Genomic DNA, 21,357 nt, shown 5'->3' on the forward strand with positions numbered 1-21,357 from the left:
ACAGAATGGGTGAGGGCTGGAAGGGCCCTCTGGAGATGATCTAGTCTGATCTCCTGCTAAAGCAGGGTCACTCAGAGCAGGTTGCACAGGATCACAATGTCCAGACAGGTTTGGAATCTCTCCAGAGAAGGAGACTCCAGAAGATCTCTGAATGGACAGTTCCAGTGACCTGCATTCAGTTTTGGGCCCCTAACTACAAGAAGGCTCACTGCAGGGGGGCTGGACTAGATGACCTTTAAAGGTCCCTTCCAACCCAGTGCATTCTATGATTCTATGATGCATCTGCCTTTGCTCTTGAGAAGATGCAGCATCCGAGGGACAACCACCAGCAACCTGCAGTATATTCCCAAGCTGGCTGATTGCAATTCCTTGAGTCTGCAAAGCATCTTTAATTGTAGCACTCATCAAAGCAGTTTTTAGAAGTTAATTCTCACATAGCCCTGGTAAGGCAGTGGCACCCAAAGAAAGCAAAGCAGCTGGGATTAACTGATTAGCACAGAGGATGTCAGGGCTTGGCAGGAGCCCTGCCCTGCCCTGCCCCTAGTTCAGCTGTGGTGCTATTTTATAGCAAAATCTGTGCAAAACCACTCCAGGCTAGGCCTGGAGGTCTGTCCTCCAGCCAAGTGCTGAGCTGTGCTGTGCCATCAGCTTGTGGGTACCCAGCATGGCTGCCTGCAGCTCCCATCCATCACCCTGCTTCACATTGGGTCACTGCAAAAGGCAAAGGTGCAACACCTGGTGGCAAAATGCCTAGAACGGTTTGGAGCTCACTGTACCTCTTTCTGAGATTTGATCCTAACCAGTCCAAATAACCAGCTCCTGGTTTGAATCACAAAAACATTCAGGTTGGAAAAGACCCTCAGTTTCACCAAGGCCAACCCTACTCCACAAGGTTCACTGCTAAACATATCCTCAAGTATCACATGCAAACCACCTTTAAACACATCCAGAGGGGTGATAAACACCTCCCTGGGCAGCACATTCCAATGCCTGACCAGTCTTGCTGTGAAAAATTTGTTCCTATTGTCCAGTCTAAACCAGTGTTGCAGCTTGAGGCTGTTCCCTCTTGTTCTATCACTAATTACCAGTGAGAAGAGACCAGCACCAGCTTCTCAACGATGTCCTTTCAGGTAGTTGTAGACAGCAATGAGGTCTCCCCTCAGCCTCCTCTTTTCCAAACTAAACAGCCCCACCTCCTTCAGTCGCTCCTCATATGATTTATCCTCATGAGGAGCAGTGACCCTGCCCTAAGAACCGAGGAGTCCCCATGAGCACACACTCTCCTCCTTACCACCACCATGAACTCCTCTCTCAAACCAGATCCTCATGGATAATCCTCCCACCAGTTTCTCCACACAGAAAACACAGCAGGACCAGATTTCTCTACAGCCATCCCAAATCTTTTCTCCTTTATCCACCCCAAACCCAGAAGGGTTTTGGGGCACATTCCCACTCCCACACGCCACTCAGCAGACATATTGACCATTGATGATAAATGTATCCCTGCACACCCAGACTACCCTTTAACAAGCTGCTGTGGATCAGCTTCTGTCTGAGGTCAAGGGTGAAGGACTTTTTAGGGTGTCAGGTAATGATAGGACTGGGGGGAATGGTAAAAAAATAGAAATGGGTAGATTCGGATTGGATGTTAGGAAGAAGTTCTTCCCCAGGAGGGTTGTGAGACACTGGAACAGGTTGCCCAGGGAGGTGGTAGAAGCCTCATCCCTGGAGGTTTTCAAGGCCAGGCTGGATGTGTCTCTGAGCAACTTGATCTAATTTGAGATGTCTCTACCCATGGCAGGGGGGTTGAGAACTAGATGATCCTTGAGGTCCTTTCCAACCCTAACAATTCTATGATTCTAAGTGGTTCCAGTTAAGCACAAGCTTGACAAAATCACCTTCATCCACCTCAGTGGAAGACCTGGACCACAGAATTGCCAGGTTTGCTTAGCTCCCCACACCCCTAACCAAGAGGGACTCTCTGCACTGTGCTTTCCATCCCTCTTGTCTGAACAAGAAACATTTCTGTGTTGGCCAGGCAACATGCCTGGGAGGGGTGACCCCAGCCCAGAGATAGCATGGATACAGCCACCTCTGTTCCCTGGGAAATCTGCTGGTGGGAGAGAAGGTCCCATGTGGGGGAGTTGCTGTTTGTGGCCATTCAAGCCACTGTTGCTGCTGATTTGATAGGAGGCAGCGTGGGCCAGGCTTGCTTTCCCGGCATGCAGGACAGGCAAGGCTGCAGGGAGTCAGCATTTTGTGTCACTCCACACAGAGTTTATCTAAGGGACAGGCACCAAGGACAGGCTGCAGACATACAGCCAAGCACAATGATATCATAAGATGCTCCCTGAGTCATTAGCTACAACTCATATCTTTACTCAGACTAAAGAGACAAGGGCTTGCAAATAGATGCCATGGATAAATGCCAGGAGAAAAAGCGCTTCAATTTTACTGATGAGGCTGTTGCTGATTAACTGCTTTGCAGTTTGGCCTGTACTGAGGGCTAGATCTGGACACAAAAATCCTTAAACTGTTTCCATTTCAATTGTGAGCAGCCAGGGGATCATAAACTGCTCAGCAGAAACCTCATCCCCTTCCAAGTCCATAGTGCTCTGATGCCGGCCAGAGTCTTTTAGGGTTGGGATTGAATGGTTAGGGACAGGCACACGGGTGTAAGTCAAGGCATACATTACAGGTTGTCAGGAGCTAATTAGTGCCATAAATACATCCTCCTTCTGAAGGTATCTGATCTGGTTACTGGTTTTTCACAGCTAAATGGATTTGACAGGTTTTTCAAGAGAATGGAAATTAACTGAGGAGTGAATATGTTCGTGTAGGTCTAAGGAGACATGAGTGAGGACACATCTGCAAGACAAGCTCCTCTGCACACTCAAAACTTGCAAGTCCCAGAACCCATGAAGTAATGAACAATAAAGGAGTAAATACTAAAAGTAATAAACCACAGAACAAAATGCTGCATTTCCTCTCTGAAATGGCCCCAGTGCCCAACTTGCTGTGCTGTGGTACCTGACCGCACACACACACGTTCCCTCCTCCTCAGCCATCACACACCCTGACTTTCCAAATCATTTTCCCCAAGCATTGCTTAGCAACTCATTTCTGGTTACCAGTAACTCCAAGGAGCTCATCCTAATGACCATGCTGAGTTATTCCTTTTCTTCCCTTCTCTTGGTTCTTTAAATGAGGAATGGCAAGTGGCAGCAGTTCACCAGCTCTGGCCACGGACTGTGTATCCAAAGGTCAATCAGTTCCCTGCCCTCCTTCCTTTGAGTGCAGACCTGCAGGATGTTCCTGAGCAGCCAGCACAGCTTCCCTGTCCCAAAGCACCCAAAAAGCTCTATATTCCATCTCCACACACCTAGGAGTGCTGGTAGACAAGAAGTTCACCATGAGCCAGCAATGCGCTCTTGTGGCCAAGAAGGCCAATGGTCTCCTGGGGTTCATTTAAAAAAGTGTGTCCAGTGGGGTGAGGAAGGTTCTCCTTCCTCTCTACTCTGCCCTGGTGAGGCCACCTATGGAGCATTTTGTCCAGTTCTGGGCTCCCAAGTTCAAAAGAGACAGGGAACTACTGAAGAGAGTCCAATGGTGGAAGGGCCATGAAGATGATCAGGGGACTGGAGCTTCTCTCTGAGAGGCTGAGACCTGTGGCCATTTAGCTTGAAGAAAAGACTGAGAAGGGATTTTCTCAATGCTTATCAGTATCTAAAGGGCAGGTGGCTAGAAGATGGGGTCAGACTGTTTTCAGTGGAAAAGGGGCAACAGGTACAAACTGGAACACAGTAAGTTCCACCTACACAGAAAGAAAATCTTTTTTCCTTTGAGGGTGCAGCACCACTGGAACAGGCTGCCCAGAGACATCTCCAGCTCTTTGCTGGAGACTCCAAAACCTGCCTGGACACGTTCCTGTGAAACCTGCCCTGGCTCTCCCCGGTTTAGCTGAGAGTTTGGACAAGATGATCCAGGGGTCCCTTCCAAATCCTACCATTCTGTGATCTCTCTGTTGTGACCTACCCAACCTTGAGCTCTAAATGCCAAAATGCCCCACTCTTTTGCTGGTGGAATCATGGGTTGCAAAGTGAGCTGGCTCTGCCTGATGCCCCCACCCAGCCCCAGGCAGGGGGACAGCAGCCTTGCAGTGCGTGCAGCAGGACTTCCACCTCCAAGGAAGTTCTGCAGTACAGACCATCAAGTGGGCTCCTATATTTTTCCATGCTAGAGCAGGCATTAACCAATGTGCACATGCAAATTATGCTGCAGAGTTGTGTGAGAAGAGACTGTCACCCAAAACAGAAGGAAAAGCAGGAGCTGTCTCTAGTTGCATGAATTTATTCCATCAGGACGTGTGTCTGGTCAGGTCATTAACTGCAAAGAGCCACTCAGACTGCAATCTAATATGCAGAGGTTTCAAACTTCTCCTGCCAGAGGAATATTTCAGCTCCTGCATTAACCTCTCTTTCACTTTCCTCATCACCACCACCATGACAAGTCCCTTTGCGTGGCTTGTAGCATCTTGCCAGATTCCTCAAGCAGAAAATTCCCCTTTCTGAGTCACTGTAGAATGTCACAAGCTTCAGAGCAACCACAGCCTCCCCCAGCTCTCCAGTTTGCTGAACAGCTTTAGAAAAGCTTGGCCCCAGCCTGAGGACAGAACTGCAGCCCTAGAAGCAGCACAAGTGCCAGGAGATGTCTGCTAAACCTTGCACTTTGCAAGCCACAGGTGATTTTCGCTATGTGCTTCTGGTTAAAAGCACAGTATCTGCATGAGAAAAAGCAGGTCACAAGTGCTGTGGCTTCAGCTGCTGAATTCAGGAGCCCATGAGGTGGTGTACATCCTGCATAGGTGACCTGCAGGTGAACATGTGTGGAGGACACAACCAGGGCTCCAGAGGGACCAGATGTTGAATTTTAGGATGGATCTAGGGTCTTCCAAAACATGAAGACACCCTGAAACAGATCATCTCTACCCTGAAACTCAGCTTCTCTGAAATGCAGATCTTGCGCACACACACACACATTATTTTACTGGGACAAAAGGCTAAAACCAAAGAAACTCTGTTTCCCTTTGAATGATCCTGCCTGACGCCTCCAGGGAAGTGATACAAGAAGCCTGACTTTCCTAGGCAAGAAGGTCATGGCATCAAGAAAGCAAAGGCTACCTCAACACTGCTGTGCTATCCAGGTTGTGTGTCTCTGCCCCAAGCTGAGCAGCCTCAGCATCACACAGGAATCTCTGCCAGGCTATGCAGTAATTGCTTGTTTAATGCAAAACTGGTGGCACCCAGCTGATAAAATAACACTGGGAGCTTCCACCCAGCCCAGAATTGCATGACTTGAGTGATTAAGTTAGAGATTTCCTTCCCAAATGTGGTCTGGCTCCACTGTGGCATTAAAATCAGGATATAATCCAAGGGCATGAGTAAAATATACTCAGCAGCACAGTGGGGATCCTCAGCAGGACAGTCGCGCTTGAACATCAACAGCTGCTGGTGCTTCCCTGCCCAGCCTTCACCTGCACCAGCTTTTAATGGGGACTGATTCCTAGGCAGGACTTGCTATGCACTAGTTGTACAGTCTGGGGGACTTGGTTTTCTTGTTTCCAACATCCTGTAACACCAGCTTCTTATCTATATCACAGAGCTGGTTTGAAGGTAAGAGAACAGACTCCCCAGGGGTTACAAGAAAGAATTTGGTACCTACATTGCAATCATACTCCAGAGTAGCTGGCTTCTGGAGATAGCAAAACAAAGGAAAATGATAGAATCATAGAATGCTTTGGGTTGGAAGGGACCTCCAAAAGCCATCTAGTCCAAACCCCCTGCATTGAACAACTAGATCAGGTTGCTCAGAGCCTTGTCCAGCCTGACCTTGAGTATCTCCAGAGATGGGTACTCCACCCACTCCCTGGGCAACACATTCCAATGGCCAATCTCTCTTTCTGTGAAGAATTTCTTCCTAACATCCAGCCTAAACCTCCCCTGGCACAGCTTGAGACTGTGTCCTCTTGTTCTGGTGCTGGTTGCCTGGGAGAAGAGACCAACCCTCATCTGGCTACAACCTCCCTTCAGGTAGTTGTAGATGGCAATAAGGTCTCCCCTGAGCCTCCTCTTCTCCAGGCTAAGCAACCCCAGCTCCCTCAGCCTCTCCTCACAGGGCTGTGCTCCAAACCCCTCATCAGCTTTGTTGCCCTTCTCTGGACACGTTTGAGCAATTCAACATCTTTCTCAAACTGAGGAACCCAGAACTGGACACAGGACTCAAGGTGTGGCCTAAGCAGTGCTGAGTGCAGGGGCAGAATGACTTCCCTGCTCCTGCTGGCCACATAGGCAGAGAGCTGCAGCTATTTGGTGAGTAGCTGCAGCCTGTGGTTATCTCAGCTAATACAGTTGTAATCCTCTGAATGACTGATCCAAAAATAGGTTATGATTTTTGGAGAGAGAGACAGAAAGCACTCATCCTGCTCCTGGGGTCGTTCCCTGCCCCGTGGCATTGCTCTGCTTTCCAAAATACCAAGTTGGCCAGCAATGCATGGCTGCAAATGCTGCTTAGCTCAGAGGTAATTAGGGCAGGAGATAAATATGCATGGTGGCTGTGGGTTCCCTGCCATCAGGGGCATCTTGGGACAAGACATCTTTTAGTGTAAAAATATTACTGCAATCTCCCCGATCTGCAGCTTAATGTAATAATGTCTCTCCAGAGCAGAGCTCTGGCAGCTGCACAGCAGCTAAATGGATTTTGCAGGCTCAACCAGCCACCCAGACAGTGAAAGGAAAAAGCAAACTTTCCTGCAGTGCCACAGGGCTGGTGGGAAAGCCAGCAGAGTCCAGCCCAGGAAGCTGGAGGCGTGCAGGGAATGTTGGTGATGCCCACTACCCTCAATCGCACACCCTTGGGTGGGGGTCCTCTGCTCTTCTACAGCTCAGTGAACCAGGAGCTGCTTACTCTGTTCAGCCTGGGCTCATCACAGTATCACAGTATAACTAAGGTTGGAAGAGACCCCAAGGATCATCGAGTCCAACCTGTCTCCACAGACCTCACGACTAGAGCATGGCACCAAGTGCCACGTCCAATCTCCTCTTGAACACCTCCAGGGATGGTGACTCCACCACCTCCCTGGGCAGCACATTCCAATGACGAATGACTTGCTCAGTGAAGAACTTTCTCCTCACCTTGAGTCTAAACCTCCCCTGGCACAGCTTGAGACTGTGTCCCCTTGTTCTGGTGCTGGTTGCCTGGGAGAAGAGACCAACCCCTTCCTGGCTACAACCACTTTTCCTCTTCAGGCTCATCTGCTTGAGCCCCTTCAGGCTCATCTGCTTGATGGCAACTACCAGAAAGGAGGTTGGATCCAGGTGGGGGCTGGTCTATTCTCCCAAGTAACAAGTGACAGAGAAAGAGGAAATGGCCTCAAGTTGCACTAGGGGAGGTTTAGGTTGGTCCTTAAAAAAAAATATCTTCCCTAGAAAGGGTTGTCAAGCCCTGGAACAGGCTGCCCAAGGATGTGGTGGAATCAGCATCCCTCGAGGGGTTTAAAAGACATGAAGATGTGGTGCTGAGGGACATGGTTTAGTGGTGACTTGTCTGTGCTGGGTTAAGGATTGGACACGATGATCTTAAAAGTCTTTTCCAACTGAAACAATCCTATAGCAGACAAAATGTAATAGGAACACTTTGCCCTGATGGATTAATTTTAAAAGTCTGCAAATTGAGTAAACTCAGCAGGATGAAGAGCGTGAAATGAACCCTGAGCACACAGGATATTTCAGCATCACAACATTTCCACTGGCTGGAAAGCCCAGACGCAGACCTTGCACTCCAGCTGCCCTTTGAGCCAGGCTGTGTGAGACCTGAATCTGTGTTTCACCCTCCTCACTGCCTCAGGCTGCCAATGGCTCTTCAAAGCCAGAGCATTGCTAAAGGCTTTAAGGCACGCAAAGAATATCTTAGCAAGTCTGTGAAAATATTAGTGACAGTCCTATCCAAAAATGTTACATTCATTATCTAATTAAATCATTACAGTGCAGTTGTAATCTATTTTAAGTGCAAAGCCGTAAGGCAGTGCCTGGATTCCCAAGTCACTTCATCTTTTCCAGTCTCAAAACAAAACCCTTCTCCAGCAGATACTGGCATCAGCAAGGAACTTAAGAGTATTCAAATGGCTGTCAAGAGTCTCCCTTATTTCCCTCCTGCAAACACTCTGCAGCTTCTGTGTTTCAATTGGGACCCATCACCACACCAGTCTGATGTGCATCACTTCTGCTTTTCAGAGCAGGCACACGTTGCTCAAGCACACACTTGGAAAGGCCACCTGAAAGCTGCCAATAGTTTGTGAGACACTGAAACGGGAAAAGATCACCAGAGGGGGCACAGAGCTACATCCCATGCAAGAAAACTAAGCAAGAGCAGCAGTGGCTGCTCCCTGACAGTAGGTACAGAATAGTGACACAGAAAACTGTGTTGGGAGTCAGTGTAGGGCACTGAGTAAAGAAAACAATTTTGCTTTGTTTTCTTTTTACTGTAAACAGGAAACTCTTCAATTCCCTTTTCTCCTGTTTCTCTAATAACCTTGTTTTCTCTGAGGGGACCTGTCAAGGTCGTCTAGTGCAACCCCCCTGCAGTCAGCAGGAGCATCTGCAACTGGAGGAGAGGGAGACCTTATTGCTCTCTACAACTACCTGAAAGGAGGCTGTAGACAAGAGGGGGTTGGTCTCTTCTCCTAGGCAACCAGCACCAGAACAAGAGGACATTGTCTCAAGCTGCACCAGGGGAAGTTTAGGCCCCAGGTGAGGAGAAAGTAACTGGCCATTGGAATGTGCTGCCCAGGGAGGTGGTGGAGTCCCTATCCCTGGAGGTGTTCAAGAAAGGATTGGATGTGGCACTTGGAGCCATGGTTTAGTTGTCAGGAGGTGTTAGGCATTAGGTAATAGGTTGGACTTGATGATCTCTGAGGTCTTTTCCAACCTGGTTGATTCTATGACTCTAAAACAAAATAAAGAAAAAGTATCAGATGCTCTCCCTCTTTGCTAAAAGCACTTTTAGTTCCCCCTCCTCTCCAATGTACCAGAAAGCTCTGATATGGTGAAAGAGGGCAGCTCTTCTTTAGATGAATCTTTATATGCCACGAGAGCCATCCTGTCTGTGCAAGCAATGCCCGAGTCCTGGGGCCAGGATTTTCTTTATTACTGATGCAAGGGATTGTTCAATAACAAGATCCCTATGGGAGTGCATGAAACTCCCTGTGGAGTACAGGAAAATGTGCAAGAGCAGCTGGCCCCTCAAAACAAGCTGCACTTGTATGATTTGTGTTAGTTTTCTGGTCTATCAGATTAGCTGGCCCTCGTCACCAGAAGAGGATAGGGGTCTGGGGTAGCTATTCTCACACGAAGTGCTGTTACTGTTGCCGGGTGCACCTGGGGAGAGCTCCAGCCAGGCTGGGGGATACTTTTAATTAAAACATCTCCTTAAAAGGCTCTTCTTGATGAAATGCCAAGCGCTGGAGCACTAGGTAATGAAGCAAGTGATTGGGGCAAGATGTACAGCATCCAGCCAATGAAAATGACTTAAGCACTGCTGGCAGAACTGCAAGCAGAGATGATAATGGCACAGAAATCCTGGTTTTAATTTTCTCCTGGCTCTGATGACCTCTTGGAAATCACTGTGTGGCCTCCACTGCAGCCTGAAGGACCAGGGCTATCAACAAACCTCTTTCTTGCTCCTTGGAGACTGTCTTGCTGCTGGGTAGGCTGACCCTTGCTGCCAGGATGAAGACTTGCCTTCAGGAGATATGTTTCCTGATGCTCATTGTGGGATTGTTTCACAGGAGCTTAGAAGAAAAAATGCATTAGAAAATCTGACTGTGGTGAACTAAATAATGCCTGCCTAGGCAGGAATGTAAGCACTCCACCACATCCCTCTGTAACACTAAATGAAACTCAGATGCTGCAGAAGAATCCATGTGGTAACACTTCTTATGGGTCCTTCCTTGGGCTGGCAGGGTTTCAGGCTGGTCTTTCAAGGCCAGATAAAGCCTTTTCCTATGCATGGCTTAGCTGAAGGTTTTAAACTCGCTGTTACTTGGCTTCAGTTTTTGCTGAGTTGTTGTTTATGCTTTGCCCACTAAGTGGAGCTGGGAACTCTCCCATGCTTCCCCTCCCGGGATGGTGCCAACACATCCATTTTCCTCCCCAGACAGAGAGGGTCATCTGCTGGAAACCTGGCTGCAGACCCAGGCTGGCCCACAGCTTGCCCGTGGGTAGGAAAGGGCAATGGTACATTCCTTGCTTTCCATCACATAAATTCAAGGTCTTTCCCTTTTTTCCTATAGAGAGGATGTGGTTTTGAACCCAGCTGATGTAGCACAAGAAAGTCCATGCTTTGGGAGGGTGAGGAGTGCCAGAGATTCCTGCTTTAACGCTTTCTTGGCTCGGCTTTTGTCACCCATTCCATTAATTAACCTTTCCAGTACCTGCAGGTACTGAAATAAATGTCTTTTACATAGAGGCTTTTCAGGAACCTCCTCATCATTTTGTACTCTGTTGTGGTTGGGTTGGGTTGGGTTTTTTTTTTTAATCTGTTTTATATAAACCACCTAAAAATACCTACAGCATGCCCAGGCAGGTCAGCTAGAAAGGTGCTCCTAATATCAGCTACAAAGGACAATTCAACCATGAAGGCAGACCATTTGCTTTGCTAGAGACCATGCAACACCTGCACAAGTTGACATATCCCCAGCAAGACCTCCCCAGCAGTTTGGGAAAGCAGCTGATGATGAATTCATGCACACACCACCACCGCCGCCTTTCCTGCTGCCAAAGGTCATGTCAGAAAAGACCTCAGAGGAGAACAGAGCCCCTCTCTAGAGAAAACAGAGGACATGGAAACAAACCAGGATAAAATTACAGCTTTACAGAATTCATTGCATTACCCTGCAATGGAAAGATAATTAGGAAATTGGGTCTGTGCTAATGATTCATATCTAGCTGGGCAGGAGCATGACTTTGATTTGACCTAACGCTGCAGGACCAAAATATGGTTTGTAACAATTTTGTGCCCAGGAATCAGACACCCCCAGTGCACTGCCTCTCCCCTCACCATCCTTTCTCCCCAGAGCAGCATCTGAGGCAAGGGCATTTGGAGAGTACCTGCACAGTAGGAACAACTGCTGATTGCCCTTAACGCTGTTTGCAATGAGGCAGGCTCAAACTTCCATAGTTGGGCTAGTGGGATTGTTTTCCAGGAACCTGATTATGCTTCTGGAGACTCAGTTTATTACAATATGATCTTCCAATTGGTGAGGCTGCATAAAATCCATAAAACCACTGAAACCTCATACTGAGCCTGGTCCATGTGGTAATCTTATTTGAATCAGTCTTTGAAATAAATCTCTGATGTTACTTCAAATGTTGGCATTGCCTCCTGAATGTCCCTTTCATAGATTCATAGAATGAGGTCGAAGGGACCATAAACATCTTCTAGCTCCATCCCATCCTCTACCAGACCAGATTGCTCAAGGCCTTATCCAACCTGGGCAACTTGTTCAAGTCTCTCACTGCCTTGCTGTAAAGAATTTCTTCCTAATATCCAGTCTAAATCTCCCTTCCTCAGTATCACAGTATCACTAAGGTTGGAAGAGACCTCGAGGATCATCGAGTCCAACCTGTCTCCACAGACCTCATGACTAGACCATGGCACCAAGTGCCACATCCAATCTCCTCTTGAACACCTCCAGGGATGGTGACTCCACCACCTCCCTGGGCAGCACATTCCAATGACGAACGACTCGCTCGGTGAAGAACTTTCTCCTCACCTCGAACACAGTGTCCTAAACTTCCCCTGGCACAATCATCAATCCATTTCCTCTCATCCTATCACAACAAACCCTTGCAAAAAGTCCCTTCCTGGCTTTCTTGCAGACCCCTTCAGGCACAGACCCCCTATTGTACTTCAGGTAGAGGCCACTGAAAGTTCTCCCCAGAACCTTCTTTTTGCCAGGCTGAACAGCTCCAGCTCTCATAGTTTGTCCCCAGAGGGGATGTGCTCCAGCACCTCCTGACAGTCCAGCAAAGTTTCTATTCATAGAATCATAGAATCAACAAGGTTGGAAAAGACCTCAAAGATCATCAAGTCCAACCTGTCACCCACGACCTCATGACTACTGGACCATGGCGCCAAGTGCCACATCCAATCCCCTCTTGAACACCTCCAAGGATGGTGACTCCACCATCTCCCTGGGCAGCACATTCCAATGGCTAACAGCTCTCTCTGTGAAGAACTTTCTCCTCACCTCGAGCCTAAACTTCCCCTGGTGCAGCTTGAGACTGTGTCCTCTTGTTCTGGTGCTGGTTTCCTGGGAGAAGAGACCAATCCCCTCCTGGCTACAACCTCCCTTCAGGTAGTTGTAGAGAGCAATAAGGTCTCCCCTGATCCTCCTCCAGGCTAAACAACCCCAGCTCCCTCAGCCTCTCCTCATAGGGCTTGTGCTTGAGGCCACTCCTCAGCATTGTTGCCCTTCTCTGGACACATTTAAGAGTCTCAATGTCCTTCTTAAATCGAGGGGCCCAGAACTGGACACAGGACTCAAGGTGTGACCTAACCAGTGCTGAGTACAGGGGTAGAATGACTTCCCTGCTCCTGCTGGCCACACTATTCTTGATGCAGGCCAGGATGCCATTGGCCCTCTGGGCACACTGCTGGCTCATGTTCAGCCAGCTGTCAATCAGCACCCCCAGGTCCCTTTCTGTTTGGCAGCTCTCCAGCCACTCCGACCCCAGCCTGTAGCACTGCATGGGGTTGTTGTGGCCAAAGTGCAGCACCTGGCACTTGGACTTGTTGCTTGCCATCCTGTTGGACTCTGCCCATCTGTCCAGCTGGTCAAGGTCCTTCTGGAGAGCCCTTCTACCCTCCAACTGATCAACATCTGCTCCCAACTTGGTGTCATCCGCAAATTTACCGATGACTGACTCGACCCCCTCATCCAGATCATTAGTGAAGATATTAAACAGGATGGGGCCCAGCACTGATCCCAAACCTTGCCCTATATTAAAGGAAACAATTGCATTCACATTATGCCAGCACACTGACAGTGTTGACTGAGATAATCACGTGGAGATAACAAGTGTATTTATGTGGCGTGCGTATCTTAGTGGTTGCCTCTTCACAAGGGTTTTCTTTGCAGACAAAATATTTGGCTGGGGATAAAAAAACCAAAATAATAGCTGCAATTCCTGATGGAAACGTTGCCCCTGGAAACCATACTACTGTTTTATGAGGAGACAGAAACACATTACCCATTGCTGCATAAAAACCCTGTGCGTGAGCGCTGCACTGAGGGGATTGATATTTAGCTTCTACAGCTTATGAAACAAAGCCTATGTGGCCTTCAGTCATCACTACACAGTTACAGGGCAAACAATGAGGTCTCTTTGGAGTGCCATGAATTTGGAAGTATTTAATGAATAGTAGATTTCAGCTCCCCTCACTCCCTCCCTCCCCCTTCATTTGCATCCCAGAGGCTCAGTATCCCTTCCAAAATTAGAATAGAATAGAATAAGAAAGAATAGAATAAGAAAGAATAGAATAGAATAAGAAAGAATAGAATAAGAATAGAATCGAATAAGAAAGAATAGAATCGAATGAGAAAGAATAGAATTGAATGAGAAAGAATAGAATAGAATGAGAAAGAATAGAATAGAATGAGAAAGAATAGAATAGAATAGAATAGACCTCTGAGATCATCAAGTCCAACCTATCACCCAACACCATCTAATCAACTAAACCATGGCACCAAGCACCCCATCCAGTCTCCTCCTAAACACCTCCAGTGATAGTGACTCCACCACCTCCCTGGGCTTCATTCTCAATAGCAGCCTGGACCAGCACACAGGGCATCAGGATTGTGTGCAGTCATAATTCAAGTCCACCATAAGACAGACCCACCTGAAATTCTTTAGACATAGAGAAGGGCCATAAAGATGGTTAGAGGGCTGGAGCTCCTCTCCTATGAGGACAGACTGGGGGAGCTGGGGCTGTTCAGTTTGGAGAAGAGAAGGCTCCAAGGAGACCTAATTGTGGCCTTCCAGTATCTTAAGGGGGTTACATGAAAGCTGGGGAGGGACTTTTTAGGGTGTGAGGGAGTGATAGGACTAGGGGAAATGGGGAAAAAATAGAAATGGGATTCAGATTGGATGTTAGGAAGAAGTTCTTCCCCATGAGGGTGGTGAGACACTGGAACCGGCTGCCCAGGGAGGTGGTGGAAGCCTCATCCCTGGAGGTTTTTAAGGCCAGGCTGGATGTGGCTCTGAGCAACTTGATCTAATGCGAGGTGTCCCTGGCCATGGCAGGGGTTTGGAACTAGATGATCCTTGAGGTCCCTTCCAAACTTAACAATTCTATGATGCTATGAATATTATGTACTTCAGTAAACTAAAATGAGAAATATTCTTTTGGTCAGTTCCTTTTAGTCTAAGAAAAGGAAAAGGATATCACAGGCTGGGAAATTTGCTAATATGCTGAAGGATATTGTTATTATTGCTTTATTGCCAGTTATCTCTGGGCTCTTATCAGCACAGCCACTTGGCAAATGAATAAACCCTTTCGTGCCACAGCGCTGGCACACATGCTAGCTGCAAGATGTGATGATTGAGCAAAGCTCCAGGCAAGACACAGGATGCCCATCAGGGACCCACCAGCAGGTGTGTGTTCATCTGGGCAACACTGCTGTCCTTGGGGGCTTCATGCAAAGCCAAGAGATCTGGCAATTTAGAGGCAAACAGGATCACAGCCAGCTGCTAAACTCTGGGCTTGCCCATTCTAGCCAAAACCATGGCAGAAGCTGATGACACAGTTACTGCTGGGGGTGACCAAAAGGGGACCCACACTGCTGGCTCTGTTCTTGGGGCACTGAGGTGGCTCCTTGGCTGCAGCAGAGATGCACAAGTGTGTTCCTGGGTAGGATTTGCCTTCAAGGGCTTCATTCAGCAAGTGTCTCACTCCTGACTAGTTGCTGTACATTAGTGAGATAAAGCACTTAACAAACACTGATGAGGGGGTCACAGAATTAAATGCAAGGCTGCTGGTGGTGGGCTGTGATTTGGTTAATAGAGAGGAGAAAAAACCATTTATGTGCACTTCCAAAATGTCTCAAGAGGATCTTCCCAGTTCAGCCTGAGCCTCTTTCACTCATACACACACACACACATGAAAACAACCCCAATCTTAACTTCCACCATGAAGGCAATTCTGAGGCAAGAAAGTGAAAAACCCCTTCACTGCAGCAACTCCCTCGCTGTTTACATGCAGACTGGTGCTACCTTTCCTGTTAGATAGGGTTCCCATAGCAACATTACTTTTATCACAGGAGAGGATTCACCCAATTAAAACCGGCACCTTCAGGTAATTGAAACACAGGAAATTTCCTTGGTATTTACATTGCTGCTAGTCAGGATGTGATAGTTTCAGGCTGTGCCTGGAAAAATTTTCCACAGATCTTGAACAGAAAGTGGTAGGATGTAAATGAATTACTATTGGATGCCAAAAGGGAAATACTGATAAGTTCCAAACAATCCCAGTGGATAGACTACTAACAAAGCTGGTCTGTGTAGTCTTTCTCTTTTGGGCTTCCTCACTCTAGCAGATACTAGCTCTGGCTTCCTGATGGCTTTTACAGAATACAGAATTAAGCAGGTTGGAAAAGACCTTTGAGATCATCAAGCCCAACCTATCACCCAACACTGTCCAATCAACTAAACCATGGCACCAAGTGCCTCATTCAGTCTCTTCTTAAACACCTCCAGTGATGGTGACTCCACCACCTCCCTGGGCAGCACATTCCAATGGCCAGTCTCTGTAAAGAATTTCTTCCTAACAACCAGCCTAAAGCTCCCCTGGTGCAGCTGGAGACTGTGTCCTCTTGTTCTGTCACAGGTTTGCTGACCTTGGCTGTGTTCTTTGTTGTGGCTGAGTTTCTAACAAAATAACTCCCTGCTCTTTTCTCTCCTTTACTGTTTGCATAGTGTGTGTGTGTGGGGAGAAGGTAGCAGGGAAGGGGAGGCTATTAGTAGCTCCCCTGGTTTTGTCCAGGGAGGTTCTTCTGCTGTTTATAAATTGTAAATACTTGCAGATATATGTAAATATTGTGTGATCTAGTGTGAGGAGTCCCTGCTCATGGCAGGGGGTTTGGAACTAGATGATCCTTGAGGTCCCTTCCAACCCTAACAATTCTATGATTGCATATTTTGTACATATTCATTGCCTCCCATTTTAGACTGTAGCTTTGCTTGTAAATACAGCTTCATTTGCTTCCAACTGAGCTGGTCTGGCAGTTTAATGTTGGGGGGGGGGGGAGGGGGAAATTTTCAACCCACCACAGAGGAGGAGCCACAATACTCCAATTCAAACGGGGATGCTGAGGATCTCTGCGAGCGAACAAACAAGAAATAAAGCTGTCTGTGTTTGTCGAGCACAGAACGGGGACTCGCCAGCTGCAGGAGGCATGGCACACAAAAAGCCTCCCAGTTTGGAGCATGAGATGTGGAGAAGGGCAGGCTGTGCAACCTGCTCTTTGCATTCAGGGCTGGGGCCAGAAGGTTGGGATGAATGGCCTGGTTCATTTTCTAGAGAGGCAGTTTTCAAGGGAAGACACAATGCATTGGATGGGTTAAGAGCTTTAACCCTGGTGTCCTGATCTGAATGATGGAGAGGGGTGTATTGAAAGTGGTCACTTGTTTTCCAGGTGGATTGATCTGGACATATGTCCTGGTTTGAGTTAGAACAGAATTAGGATAGGATAGGATAGGATAGGATAGGATAGGATAGGATAGGATAGGATAGGATAGGATAGGATAGGATAGGATAGGATAGGATAGGATAAACCAAGTTGGAAAAGACCTTCAAGATCATTAAGTCCAACCTATTACCCAACACCATCTAATCAACTAAACCATGGCACTAAGTGTCTCATCTAGTCTCTTCTTAAACACCTCCAGGAACTGTGACTCCACCACCTCCCTGGGCAGCACATTCCAATGGCCAATCTCTCTTTCTGTGAAGAACTTCTTCCTAACACCCAGCCTCCTCTTCTCCAGGCTAAGCAACCCCAGCTCCCTCAGCCTCTCCTCATAGGGCTTGTGCTCCAAACCCCTCACCAGCTTTGTTGCCCTTAATTCTGGTCAGTGAAGTGACTCCTCAGCTCAGTCTCTGTTCAGTGAGGGCACTTTCTGAAGTTCAGGGCAGTCAGCTTCTAGCTGTGAGGATGCTGATGGGGAGAGTTCCTGACAAGGGCTGGGGAGCAGAAAAGCTCTGACTTAGACTTGCTTCTTTGCAGACCAAGGGCACTGCTACATCTTGTGCACCACACTGGGGTGCAGGACATCAGAGGTGGAACCTGCAGGGAGGAGTAGACAGGTGACTGTAAACTGACCCAAAAGGGATTGCATCCCATGGGCTGCATCTTCAGCATAAAGCTGAGGAGCCACCATGGTCAAGCCTCTTCTTCAATGGCCAGTGTCCAAGGAGGACTCATTCTGTTCTGCTTTCAATCCAAATCTGTTCATTCCAGAATCCAGTTCCAGAATCCAGCTCCTCAATCTGGTTCCCATCTGCTGCTGAGTCCGGTCTGGGACTGCTCACAGCATCAGTGGTGACAGTGATGTCCTTGCTGTCAGGGGGTTGGGTTTGATAATGGGTTTGTATCTTTTTATATCCATTTAATTTTATTGTCATGTTCATTAAAGCTGTTTAGTTTTTTTCCCCCCAGCATATCAGTGTCTCTCCCTTATTCCTTTTCTCTTCCCCTTTGGGAAGGGAGAGGGGTTAATGAAGAACATCGGTCACTTGTCTAGTGGCCAGCCCAGCCCTAACCTGGACAATGTAGTATTTGCCACCTCTGCCTTGCAAAGTATTAAACCTCCAGTTTACTACAGACTGTGCCAAACTCATTCTTCCTGAAACTGCAAATATTGAGTTCCTGTTAGAAGAGGTCAAGGATCCAAACCAGTGCACCTAATCCTTTCCATCTTTATCCAAGGGGTTTGCATTCTGGATTTTGCTTTTCCCTCTTAGCACTTCCAGAGGGAAGGTGCAGGGCTCACTCCCCACTTTATCCTTGCAATGCGTCTGGCTGCTCCAGCTTGCCACAAATGAACACAAACACAGAATTCAGTCTCTCCTGTAACTGACAGGGATCACAGCAGCACTTTGAGTGCTACCACCGGAGTTGGAGCAAAGAAAAGGAAACCACAGGCAAAGCAGGATCTGGAAAAGCAGCCTTCATCTGGGTACTGAAAGGTATTCTGCATAGAGAGTGGATTTCCTTCTTCTGGCTCATTTGGCCATCAGGTAAGAGCTGGTAGGCTGGAAGCAAGATGTTTGTCTTTGCCCTGAGTGAACAGAGAACCCAGCCAGTAAAAGGACTTCAGGGAGGGCTGAATTAAATTGCTCATTCCCCTTCATGGTGGTAATAGAGAAGATGGGGTCATTCAGAAAGGATCTCAAGCTGCTTCCCAGTGAAGCTAGATTCAACACCACAGCATTTTTGTACTGCTTCCAGTAAGTGCAGAAAGCACTTCCTGAATTAAGTCTGTATTTTAAGACCTTTGTTTCTAATTAATGTTTTGTTTGAGTGGCTGCTATGGAAAGTTTTCTTATTTGGAAGTATTTGGAGTATTACAAAGTTGTTCTGAACTGCATGCCTAACTACACCACCTCTTGTTTACTCCACAGATGGAGATTTGAGGAGTGAGGACTTAAGTCACACTGTACAAAAGGCAGCCTTAACAGCAGAGGCAGTCTGGGCTTCCAGCTTTCTTCATCCCTACTTTGAGATGTAGTGTTTCAGCACAAGTCTAGTTTTTGTCTAACCTTTGGCAAGCCTTGACTCCTCCCAGCAGAAAAAAAACGGAAGGAGGGATGCAAAAAAAGACATTTCAATGCAGTCACCTATGCCCTCATCCTTTCCCCTAAGCTTTGTAGCAGTTTCTTGTGGAGATGAAAGAGGAGCTCACCCTCTTAGAAGTCAGATTTGCAGCCTCCATGATCCACCAAGACCCACCACACAGAGACACTTGTCAATCTTCTTTGCCAGACATTATAACCAGGAACTTTTTTTCCCCCTAATGTTAGGAAAGCAGAGCTAACTTCCATTATTTGGCATTAAACACCCTATCCACTTTGCATGACATGGAACTACAACTAAAACAATTGAGGCACTTGAATGCATCTAGAGAAGGACAACGAGGCTGGGAGAGGTCTCAAGCACAAGCCCTGTGAAGAGAGGCTGAGGGAGCTGGGGTTGCTTAGCCTGGAGAAGAGGAGGCTCAAGGGGGAGACCTTATTGCTCTCTACAACTACCTGAAAGGAGGTTGTAGACAAGTGGGGGTTGGTCTCTTTTCCCAGGCAACCAGCACCAGAACAAGAGGACACAGTCTCAAGCTGCATCAGGGGAGGTTTAGGCTGGAGGTGAGGAGAAAGTTCTTCCCAGAAAGAGTAATTGGCCCTTGGAATGTGCTGCCCAGGGAGGTGGTGGAGTCCCTGACTCTGGAGGCGTTCAAAAAAGGATTGGATGTGGCACTTGAAGCCATGGTTTAGTTAGTCATGAGGTGCTAGGTATTAGGTAATAGATTGGACTTGATGATCTCTGAGGTCTTTACCAGCCTGGTTGATTCCGTGAAAACCTGCCTGCTCTGGTGACTGCCAGGGGAGGAGGGTGTCATGCAGCTGAAAGTACACCAGCCCTTGGAAACCCACTCTAGCTCCTAGAAGGCTGTTCTAATGCTGTCACAGCTATTTCCATTGTAAATGGTCCATGAAGCCCATATGTGACATTGCCCTGGCCTTGCAGTGTTCTTTTCCCCCTTTTTTTTCTTGTCCTGGCATATCTTCAGAAAGATAGATTTGTTTGGGGGAAGATGAAATGGAAATAAATTTTAATGAAAAATGAGTACAGAAGTGGTCACACAGAAGGAAATTAAATCAGCACTGTTATATCTGGCAAGTCTCCTCCACCCTTTGGATAAGCTGGTTGTTTTCCTGATTAAAGAAAGCCACAAGGAACTGGATGACAGGACAGCATCCATAAAACAAAGCTGTAACCCCAGCCAACACCCTTCACTCATCTGGGAAAAATGTTGATCTGAGGTTGTTTGGAGATTTAGATGCTACCATGGAGTTTTAATGATGCTGACATTGCAAACTAGCCCAGTGGGCTACTCAGCAGCTGCTTGCAAGGGTTTGCACTGACTGGTGAGGTCTTCCTGGTGAGTCTGTCTTTGAACAGCTTTAAGCTTGAGAAGGGCAGATTTAGACTGGATATTAGGAAGAAATTCTTTACACTGGGGGTGGTGAGGCACTGGAACAGGTTGTCCAGGGAGGTCATGGATGCTCCCTGCAGGTGTTCAAGGCCAGGTTGGATGAGGTCTTGAGCAACCTGGCCTGGTGGAAGGTGTCCCTGTCCATGGCAGGGGGGTGGAACTAGATGATCTTGAAGGTCTCTTACAACCCAAGCCATTCTATTGAATCTATGATCCTATTCCTTACTGCAGCCTGACCTGCAGGCTAAATCTAATGCCAAAGCAAATGACTCACATGAAAAGAAAGCAGCTACAGGCATGGATGACCACCTCAGTATGGTTTTGAGCTCATAAAACTTTTCTAAGTGAACAGATAGGAATACAATAATCTTCATTTGGAGGACAAGGAGATCATCAGAACTGCATGTTCAGTTCCTCACTACCCTAAGGACCTTTGGCTCGTCTGTAAATCCTCTGAGCAGGCTCTGGCAACTCCTCACACTCTTACAGCAGCATTACACAAGCCTAGTGCCCAGCAGCTCCAGCCTCTAGTTATCACAAAACTAAGAAGACACCCTCTTGCAGACTTTGAGCACAGCATGTTCCCAGACCTAGTCAGGCTTACAAGAAGTGCTTGCTCTCTGCCCTGGATGATAAACCAACTACAAGAAGTCAGGTATGCCCCCACAGCAGTGGTGACCTAGTCATGGAGGCAGTAATTCCACCAAGCCTCTGAGCTCCAAGCCTCCTCTCCTTGCTCCTAAAACATTAATCTACCAAAGGGCTCAACCTCACCAATATTTACAATGCAAATCTTACCTGCGTGGAGATACTTGGATTAAAACCACAAACCACTCATTTTCTAGACATTAAATTTCAGTATAAAATTGCAACCCCCGTGGTGAGAACGACCCAATTGCCTACAACAGCTGAGCAGTGCGTGTTAATGCCGCTGGCACACCTTCCTGCCAGGCTACACCTAATCATTGCACGCTGAGCTGCAGCACAACTACAAAAGCAGGAATTAGCAGAGCTGTGGTAGCTCATACCTGTG

Source organism: Dryobates pubescens, chromosome 13 (assembly GCF_014839835.1).
Source record: "Dryobates pubescens isolate bDryPub1 chromosome 13, bDryPub1.pri, whole genome shotgun sequence".
NCBI classification, from domain to species: domain Eukaryota; kingdom Metazoa; phylum Chordata; class Aves; order Piciformes; family Picidae; genus Dryobates; species Dryobates pubescens.